Raw genomic sequence first — 9,903 nt, 5'->3', positions numbered from 1 at the left:
TAGATAATTACATAACTAAAACAAACCGAGGAAAGTGCAGAGGATGGGCCATGGGTCCGTCCTACGGTTGGGTGGTCCCGGTTAGCCGGGAACTTTTCTAAAAAATCTCGAAGAACAGTAGAATGATCATCATCATCAAAAAGAATAACGAGAACGATGACCTAGAGTTACGTCTTACCCGATTTATGTTGTTTTAGGGGAACGGAATGGGACTATGCCTTATGGCAGAGAGGTTGAGCTTTGCATCCCTTTCGTTTCCCTTTCTCCTTGAACCAAGTGCAGCATGAATCCGCTTCGAACCTGGCGTTTCTGCGTAAAGTAGTTCACTCGGGTCTGACGCTAGTTGCTGTTAGCTAATGACCCCTTTAGGAAAACCCTAATTCCTGTTGATCCTAAGTGGGAACGGCCAGGATACTTCCGCTACGTGGTAGACACGGGAAGAACTAGATCACAAGACCCGTAACATTCCATGGGAGTGCCGGGTGGAGCTTTCTAGACATCCTTTCCGATGGACTGCTAAAACGTGTCCTGGATGATACTAGGGGACACGTTACAAAGACGTAACTCTACGTCATCGTCCTCGTTATTATTTTTGATGATGATGATCATTCCGTTGTTCTTTGAGATTTTTGAGAAAAGTTTCCGGCTAACTGGGACCACCCAACTGTAGGACGGACCCATGGCCCATCCTCCGCACTTTCCTCGGTTTGTTTTAGTTATGTAATTATCTAACACATTAATTTGACATATAACAATCAGCTTCTTTAATTAATCCCTTTAAGCACTGGTTCTTTCATATAGTCTTATCACGTGACATAGAAAAACAATATCAAGCAAGTTCTTTTAACATTTCATCATTTTATCTTTGAAATACAAGGAGTTCCGCCCATAGGCTTGTCCATAATCTGCGCGAAGGCTATCCAGTAATCTCCAGGGATCACTATTCCAAGCTTCCGCCCGTCAACTAGTATGCGGGCCTCGAGATCCAATCCTGAGTCACGTTAGCCTCTTGTGCAGGAACCGAAAGGCGAGGGATTTACATCTAGAGCCCCCCTGGCACCCAAACGTCCTCCTGCTCCAAGTAGAACTCAACGGAGAGACCTCTCGCGGAGGGTTCGGTCCACGTTCCCGACGCGGTCAACAACCCCCTTGGTTAGGGTCAGGCAGGCAGTCAGGGGTAACTGAAGCTGCCTTTCCCTTCAGGCCTTTAACCTAAAGTATAGGTACTCATTTAATTTGTAATTCATAATTCAAACAGAGCTCTAAAATCTCTAGCAAGCATAAACATTTCCGTTAATCAACCGAGTTGTTTGGCAAACTGCTAAGGAAGTGTTCTTTTCTTTTTGAGTGTATCGGCACTCGTTCCCAAGGTGTCTTGTAACTTGGCAAGATCTCTTACATTCCGGTGTAGGGCATACCCAACTTGGTTAACCCTAAGGTGCCTTAGATATGCTAGTTTCTGGTTTACAACTTTCCTTATTTAGAAGGATATCCAAAAATACGTCTTTTTGCAAGATAACCTGCGTAGGCATCTACCGTCCTTGATGAGGGTTTTTACCCTTCTTTTACCCCTTTCTCCTTGTGAATCAATCACAAGACTAAATGATTTCATACTTGTTGCGCAAGTCCTGCGATGGAATAATCTGTTTAGATCCTGACGTATGTCAGGCCTAGGGTTTCTTCTTTTAAGATCCTTAGGGACAAACCCTAGTTTCTTATCTTTACGAATTTATTGTCCCTACAGTAAGGAAAGTAGTCAAGTGTTTAGGGTATGAATGTTTCTATGTTTAGATTGGTTCAGTTATCTTTTGGAAGGTAATATTAATCGTCTTGTCATGGTTTTGCTATCCTTGTGACAATTTACTTTCCTAATCAATACCGTTTAATTTAACTTCCGTTTTCCTTAAAGATGTACTCATGCCAACTAACAACACTTGCCTTGCTAAGATGTGCAAATATTCAAGATAACTTCCTAGTAATTTGAGCATCGAAAGAAACCTTTCATGAATTTAACCATTTACAATGATTCGTTGCGAAAAGAATAAGGCTAATGGTGCAAGATATAATTTCTACACCTTAGGATTTAACTAAAATATACTACTATAGTAAATGGATAATCTTGCTCGTAATTTATAATGCTTGATGCAATTTGAAGAAAACTAAGTTCTATACATTGTCATTCATAAGCTAAACTCCTTCGTTACAAGTAACTCAAACAAATATATCCTATCCTTAATAATTTTTCTTTGCATGATCGACTTAAAACCGAATTAAAGCCAAGAAGAAAAACTTGGCTTTGAGGTGAGATAGCTACATGGATACCTGGGGATGACCCTCCCGCAGCTACACCTTGGACTTTCTTCGGCGGCATCGTAGTTCGAATGTGAGATAGCCTTTTCCTCTTTCTTGTGGAATTCCACCGTCTTCTCCTTCCTTCCCTTTCTTTTATCTTTTTCCCACTCTTCCTCCTTCACTCCTTCTTTTTACTCCCTCTACCTTCTCTCCCTATTTTTTTCTCTCACGGCTACTTTTCCCTCACGGGATATCATACGAAGCCATGATGATGAATTGGATTTTTAGGTTCAGGGGGGGAAATAATAAGGGGGATACAGGGGATTACGAGGAAAACTTAGGGAGTTGTGGAAAAAAAAAGAAAAAGAGTTATGAGGGTGAAAAGGGCTTAGTGGAATAAAACACGGGGGAAAAAAGTATAGGAAGGGGGTCTTGGGGGATTTTAGGTCATGGGGGGGGTGTGTGGACACCGGTTTGTTTGATAAAACTAAGAAAACAAAGCTCAGCTAAGAGAGCACATGCACAAAAAGATCTAAAAAGTGAATGAAGGAATCAATGAAAGAGAATGAAAGTCTTCAAGGTAGCCTAAGGACAAAGTAGCCTATGGGTGTGACTCGAATAGCCTAAAGAGCTAAGAGGGGGGGAAATAAACAAGGGCTTAGGGGGGATTAAAACCTAGGGGGAAAGAACAAGGGGGCTTAGGGGAAACAATAGAAAAGGGGTTTTTTTACGGAAACCGGGGTTAAAGGACTTTCAAGGGAATATCAATGAGAAAGGGGGCTTAAAGATCCCCCCTTAGAAGCTTCTTGGAAGCTTCTGAACTAATGTACGTGGCATGTGGAGGACGACGAATTCCTGACGGCTCTTTGTGGATTGGATGGCGATGGCAGCGGCGGCCTCAGGATGTAGGCGGTGGCTCCTCCCGTATGGTGACAGCTGGCGCACAACACTTCGCCCTCCCTCTCTGAGACCGACAATGGCATCTCCTGGCGGCACAGCAGGTGGCAGCAGCCTTCCGTCCTCTATTTCTTATGGCTTCAGCCTCCTTCATCTCGAGCGGCCCCCCCCCTCATTTAAATAGTGGAGGGGAGGGGGATCTTCCCTCCTTGCGTGTCATCACGCATGTCCCCCCCCTCCCCCCCCCCCCCCCCCCCCCCCCCCCCCCCCCCCCCCCTCAATCAAAGCTCCACCAAGGAGCTTAATTGCTCCTTCTATTTCCCTCCCCCTCCAGCCCGTCAGTTGGCTGGTGGGATAAGGGGGGGAATAAAAAAATTTCCATTTATCCAAATTGTTTCTTACGCGGAATATTACATTCTCTCCCCCTTGGAGGAATCGAGATGTCCTCATCTCGAGATAAACTGGGGATATTGATGGTTGAGAGAGCTTTCATTTATCCAAGTGGCATCCTCTTCGGGATAATCTTTCCACTGGACGAGGCATTCTTTCAAGGTTCTAGATCTTAACTGTCTTTCCCTAACATCTAAGATCCTTTCCGGCCTTAGTTCAAGGACTCCTTGACTAGGCATTACAATTTGTTGGTCATCAAGTACATGATTAGGGTTGGGTACATATTTTTTCAATAGGCTGATATGTAATACATTGTGAACCTTTAGGTTCTCAGGGAGTTGCAATCTATAGGCATTAGGTCCTAGGCATTTGAGGATTTTGTACGGCCCACAATACCTTGGACTTAGCTTCTTGCATTCTCCTAGGGATAGAGAACTCTTTTTAGGGCATACACGAATGAAGACCATGTCTCCTTCTTCGAAGACTCTATCTTGACGTTTCAAATCTGGGTATGCCTTTTGCCTATCCTTGGCCGCTTGTATGTCTTGTCTTATTGACCTTATTTGATCATCCATGTCCTCCAACATTTGTCTTGAAGCTTCAACTCTTAGGGTTGGATCAGAAAAGTTTAGGGGACTTCGACAATCATGACCATATAATGCCTGGAAAGGGGTCATTTGAATGCTTTGCTGGTAAGAAGCATTGTAGGCAAATTCAACTAATGGCAAGTATTGAATCCACCTCTTCGGCTCTCGACAGCAGTACGCCCTAAGCATATCCTCAATGATTTGATTTACTTGCTCTGTTTGGCCATTCGTTTGGGGATGGTAGGCGGTGCTAAAACAAAGTTGAGTCCCAATAGCTTCAAAGATGGCTCTCCAGAAGTGTGATGTGAAGAGAGAATCTTGATCACTAATGATTCTTCTAGGTAACCCATGTAGCTTGAATATCTCCTTGATAAACAATCTTGCAATGTCGCAGGCTTTATAGTTTGTCTTTACTGGAATCAGGTGTGCAACCTTGGTAAGCATGTCAACCACAACCATAATGGAATTGTATCCTCCTTGGACTTGGGGTAAGCCCACAACAAAATCCATACTGATGAATTCCCATTTCATTTGGGGAATGTCAAGCGGTTGCAGTTTCCCTGGCATCATGACATGTTCGGCTTTGATACGTTGGCAAGACAAACACTCAGTGACATACTTGAGAACGTCAGCTTTAACCCTCTCCCAATGGTAGCTCTTTCTAACTACATTAAGAGTCTTAGCATAGCCAGGATGTCCTGAAAAAGGAGAATCATGAGCTTCCCATAATATTTTCTGCTTAAGTGACTGGCTTGCTGGTATACATAGCCTTGTTCTATAGTAGACAAGTCCATTATCAATGGAAAATTCCTGATACTTAGCTTGCAACTTCTGATTCTGCTCCTTGGTAGATATTTCCTTTATCATTGTTTGGTAGGCCAAATCATGGTATGCTTCCTCTCTAGCTAGTTCAAGTATAGGGTGGTTTGGCATAGATACCTTTGTAGCCAGAGATCTAGCCGTTGATGGATTCTGCAAGATTAGGAAATTTAGGAATGCCTTGCGACTGAGTGCATCGACAACTACATTCTCTTTCCCTGGTCGGTACTTGATTTCAAAATCATATTCCTCCAATACTTCAATCCACCGACGTTGCCTCATGTTGAGCTCGTTCTGGGTAAAAATCCATTTGAGACTCTTATGATCGGTTACTAGAGTAAACTTGTTACCCAACAGGTAGTGTCTCCAAAGCTTTAGAGCATGGATGACAGCTAATAATTCCAGATCATGCGTGGCATAATTCTTTTCATGACTCTTGAATTTCCTTGAAGAGTATGCTACTGGATGACCTTCCTGCATAAGTACACACCCCAAGGCAAGAATGCTAGCATCAGTTACTACCTCGAACTCCTTATTGAGGTCAGGAAGTTTTAGAATAGGTGCTGATACCAAACTTTGCTTCAATTTGTCGAAGCTATTTTGTTCGGAAGTTGACCATGTAATAGAAGTCTACTTCTTTAGTAAGTCTTAAGAGGTGCTGCAATCAAAGCATAGTTTTTGATGAAGACCCTATACCATCCTGTCAATCCAAGAAAGCTACGTATCTCTTTGACGGATACTGGTATTGGCCATTCAAGCACATCTCTGACCTTGGCTGGGTCTACTGATATTCCTTCTGATGATACTATGAATCCCAGATATTCAATCTGACGCTTGAAGAATGCACACTTCTTCATTTTTGCATACAGCTTATGAGACCTCATTGTCTCAAGGACAATCCGAAGTTGAGGTTCATGATCTTCTTCCTGTTTGGAATAGACTAAAGTGTCATCGAAGAAGACAAGCACGAAATCATCAAGATATGGTCTAAAAATATCCTGCATTAATCTGTTGAAGGTGGCAGGTGCGTTTGTAAGCCCGAATGACATAACCAGGAACTCAAAGTGCCCATATCTCGTATTGAAGGCCGTCTTTGGAATATCTTCTTCTTTGATCCTTATCTGATAGTAACCTGACCTGAGATCAATCTTGGAGAAGATCTTTGCACCCTGAAGACAATCAAGAAGCTCATCTATTCTAGGAATAGGATACTTGTTCTTGACTGTTGATTGATTCAACCCTCGGTAATCAATACATAGTCAAAGTGTCCCATCTTTCTTTTTCTAGAATAATACTAGAGCTCCCCACGGTGAGTTGCTAGGTCGACCTTGATCTAACAGTTGCTTGAGTTGTTCCTTCAACTCAATTGCTACCGGTATGGACATTCTATAAGGTCTCCTTGCAATTGGTGCAGCTCTAGGCACTAGCCTAATCTCATGATCTACTTCTCTTGGAGGCGGAAGTTCAATCAATTCCTCAGGGAATACGTCAGCGTATTCCTTTAGCCAAGAAGGTCCTTCATGAGACTCTTGCTTTTGATCTAACTTGTTGAGTTTGATCAGGTAAACGGGTAATCCTTTTCTGACACCTTTTATGATCCGAGATACTTTGGCTAATTGGATTTTTGGCACTCCTACCTCACCTTGAGGTGTGACAAATTCCCTTTCAGAGTTTGGAAAGGAAACTTGACCCTTTCCACAGTGGATGTGGGCGTCATTAGGCTTAAGCCAATCCATCCCGAGTAGACACTCATGGATACCTAATTCATGACTCTGAATTTGACTAAGGTTTTCTTTCCTCCCAGAAAGAATTCCACCTTAGCAGTTTGCCTGGTATAAGTTACCTCACGACCATTTGCCAATTCCACAAGCAGGGTAGGTGCTTCTACTGTGGCTATTCCTAATCTTTTTGCACATGCTGGTGAGATAAAGGAATGTGTAATGCCACAATCAATCAAGGTTTTGAAACCTTTACCTTGATAGTCCGACGGTGTCTGAATTACAGAGAACTGGCGATTCGGTCCTTTCTTGTGTAAAGCGGCATGGACTGTCGCTCTTTCGAATTCTACTTCCATAGTCGGATCTTCCTCTTCTTCTTCTTCGCATCTTTGCCTATTGGCAATGCAAGCGGTTCTTCCTCTTCCACGGGTAACGGCTCCTTGACCGCGGCCTGCAGCTTGGAAAGGCGTTTGACGATGTTCTCCGCTGAGCTTGAGACATTGCCTCTTGAAGTGACCGAGTTCGTTGCAGTGGAAACAACGGAGGTTTTGGCCATTGCTTTGAGTAGGAACAAAGTTGTTGATGTTATTTTTCCTTGCTTTCTTCCTTTGTCCCTGATTGTGACCTTGAACTCTCTTTACTTGAGGTCTGAATGCTCCTCTGTTCGAGTCACTATAGGACCAAGTTTTGTTACCCCTTGGCCTAGCTTGCACCTCCTGAATTGTAGGCGCCGCTCGAATGAGTGCATCCTGAAGATCTGATGGACGCATAGATTCGAGACGGGTATTTACGGGTGGATTTAAGCCCGCACAAAATTTGGACACCTGCTGCGTCACGTCCATCTGTGGCGCATACTTTAAGAGTGAAACGAATTTAGAGTAGTATGCGTCAAGGGTGAGTCCTAGCTGTTTTAGCTCATAGAACTCATTCATTTTCTGAGTACGATATGCAGGTGGTAAATATCTTCCCTACACGGCTTTCTTCAACTTCTCCTAGATAACGGACCCCTCTGAAGTCCCTTAATCCCTGCACCATTGCTTCCACCAAAGTCTGGCTTCGCCGGTGAGTTTTAACTTGGCGAGCATGGCCTGATTGATAGGTGCAGTACCAGCTGCTTCAAAGTAATCCTCCATGGATTCAATCCAAATTTGAGCATCAGCTTGGACAAATCTGCCTCTCCCGTCAAACTCGGGTGGCTTTATCTGCTTGAGAAGGAACTTCTTCTCCTGGGTCACAGCAGTACTTGATGTAGGAGGTGAATTTGGAACCTGTACCTGGGGTTGTGCCTGGATAAAAGTTTTCTTAACGTTATTATATGATAATCGATGTGAGCTTATCTTTCATTTTTAGTTCAGCTATCTCGTAAACAATGTAGCTACTTAACTTTTTAACATCCCTTATGCACAGCCAGATATTGATAAAAAGAAGTCTTTATTTGTATTTACATGGGCCTAGCCTTATACAACGTCTCGTGTGATGATAATCCAATCATTACATTCAGTTTGGGGAGAACAATGTTGTATTGCATTTGTCTACAGGAACTGTGTAATAGTAGGGTTTTGGGTCATGGATTTTTAGGAATCGATAATTCATTGGAAGTTCAGGATACCCTTTCCGTTGGAATCCATACTTCTCATGGCAGCCCAACACTTTAATCCTATTGGCTAGGATTACACGGGTTACTTCCTCATATACATATGAGTTCATTTCAACCCTCCAACCTTGAATATGTAAAGTCAAATTTACGTGAGCTTCCACAAAAATGAACAGCTTCACGACTTTCAAGTCTTCCAACCACTTGATCCTCTTTAGGTTGGTCTGTAGATAAGCAAACCAGTGGGCGGCTATGTAGTAGATTCCTGAAGACCCCGTCCATCTTCGTTCTATGTATAAAGGTGATGGATTGTAAATCTGCTCCAGGATGTTCATCATCCCAATTCTTTGTCGATAAAGCGGAGAATGCATTGCAGTCATAAATATGACCCGAAATACCAAAAACTTGTTCCATGTTTCATAGTTCTGCAAGACAGCATTGAAGATGAGAAAATGTTTGGACAGCATCAATTTCTTTACTTCATTTTATTGAGATCTCATAAAAACAATTCTGTTGTTGGTCGGCTCTGATACCAACTGTAATGTGTCCCCTAGTATCATCTAGGACACGTCTTAGCAGTCCATCAGAAAGGATGTCTAGAAAGCTCCGCCCGGCACTCCCATGGAACGTTACGGGCTTTTCGATCTAGTTCTTCCCGCATCTGCCACGTAGCGGAAGTATCCTGGCCGTTCCCACTTAGGATCGCTCGGAATTAGGGTTTTCCTAATGGGTCATTAGCTAACAGTAACTAGCGTCAGACCCGAGCGAACTACTTTACGCAGAAACGCCAGGTCCGAAGCGGATTCACGTTGCACTTGGTTCAAGGAGAATGGAAAACGAGAGGGATGCAAAGCTCAACCTCTCTGCCATAAGGCATAGTCCCATTACGCTCCCCTAAAATAGCGTAAATCGGGTAAGACGTAACTCTAGGTCATCGTCCTCGTTATTCTTTTTGATGATGATGATCATTCTGCTGTTCTTCAAGATTTTTGAGAAAAGTTCCAGGCTAACCGGGACCACCCAACCGTAGGACGGACCCATGGCCCATCCTCTGCACTTTCCTCGGTTTGTTTTAGTTATGTAATTATCTAACACATTAATTTGACATATAACAATCAGTTTCTTTAATTAATCCCTTTAAGCACTGGTTCTTTTACGTAATCTTATCACGTGACATAGAAAAACAATATCAAGCAAGTTCTTTTAACATTTCATCATTTTATCTTTGAAATACAAGGAGTTTCGCCTGTAGGCTTGTCCATAATCTGCCCGAAGGCTATCCAGTAATCTCCAGGGATCACTATTCCAAGCTTCCGCCCGTCAACTAGTATGCGGGCCTCGAGATCCAATCCCGAGTCACGTTAGCCTCTTGTGCAGGACCCGGAAGGTGAGGGATTTACGGCCAGAGCCCCCCTGGCACCCAAGCGTCCTCCTGCTCCAAGTAGAACTCAACGGAGAGACCTCTCGCGGCGGGTTCGGTCCACGTTCCCGGCGCGGTCAACAACCCCCTTGGTTAGGGTCAGGCAGGCAGTCGGGGGTAACTGAAGCTGCCTTTCCCTTCAGGCCTTTAACCTGAAGTATAGGTACTCATTTAATTTGTAATTCA

The sequence above is a fragment of the Lygodium microphyllum genome, chromosome 9 (genome assembly GCF_053477565.2).
Source record: "Lygodium microphyllum isolate KBCC chromosome 9, Lygodium_microphyllum_v1.1.10, whole genome shotgun sequence".
In the NCBI taxonomy this organism is placed as follows: Eukaryota; Viridiplantae; Streptophyta; class Polypodiopsida; order Schizaeales; family Lygodiaceae; genus Lygodium; species Lygodium microphyllum.
Note: the sequence above shows the minus strand (reverse complement) of the source record.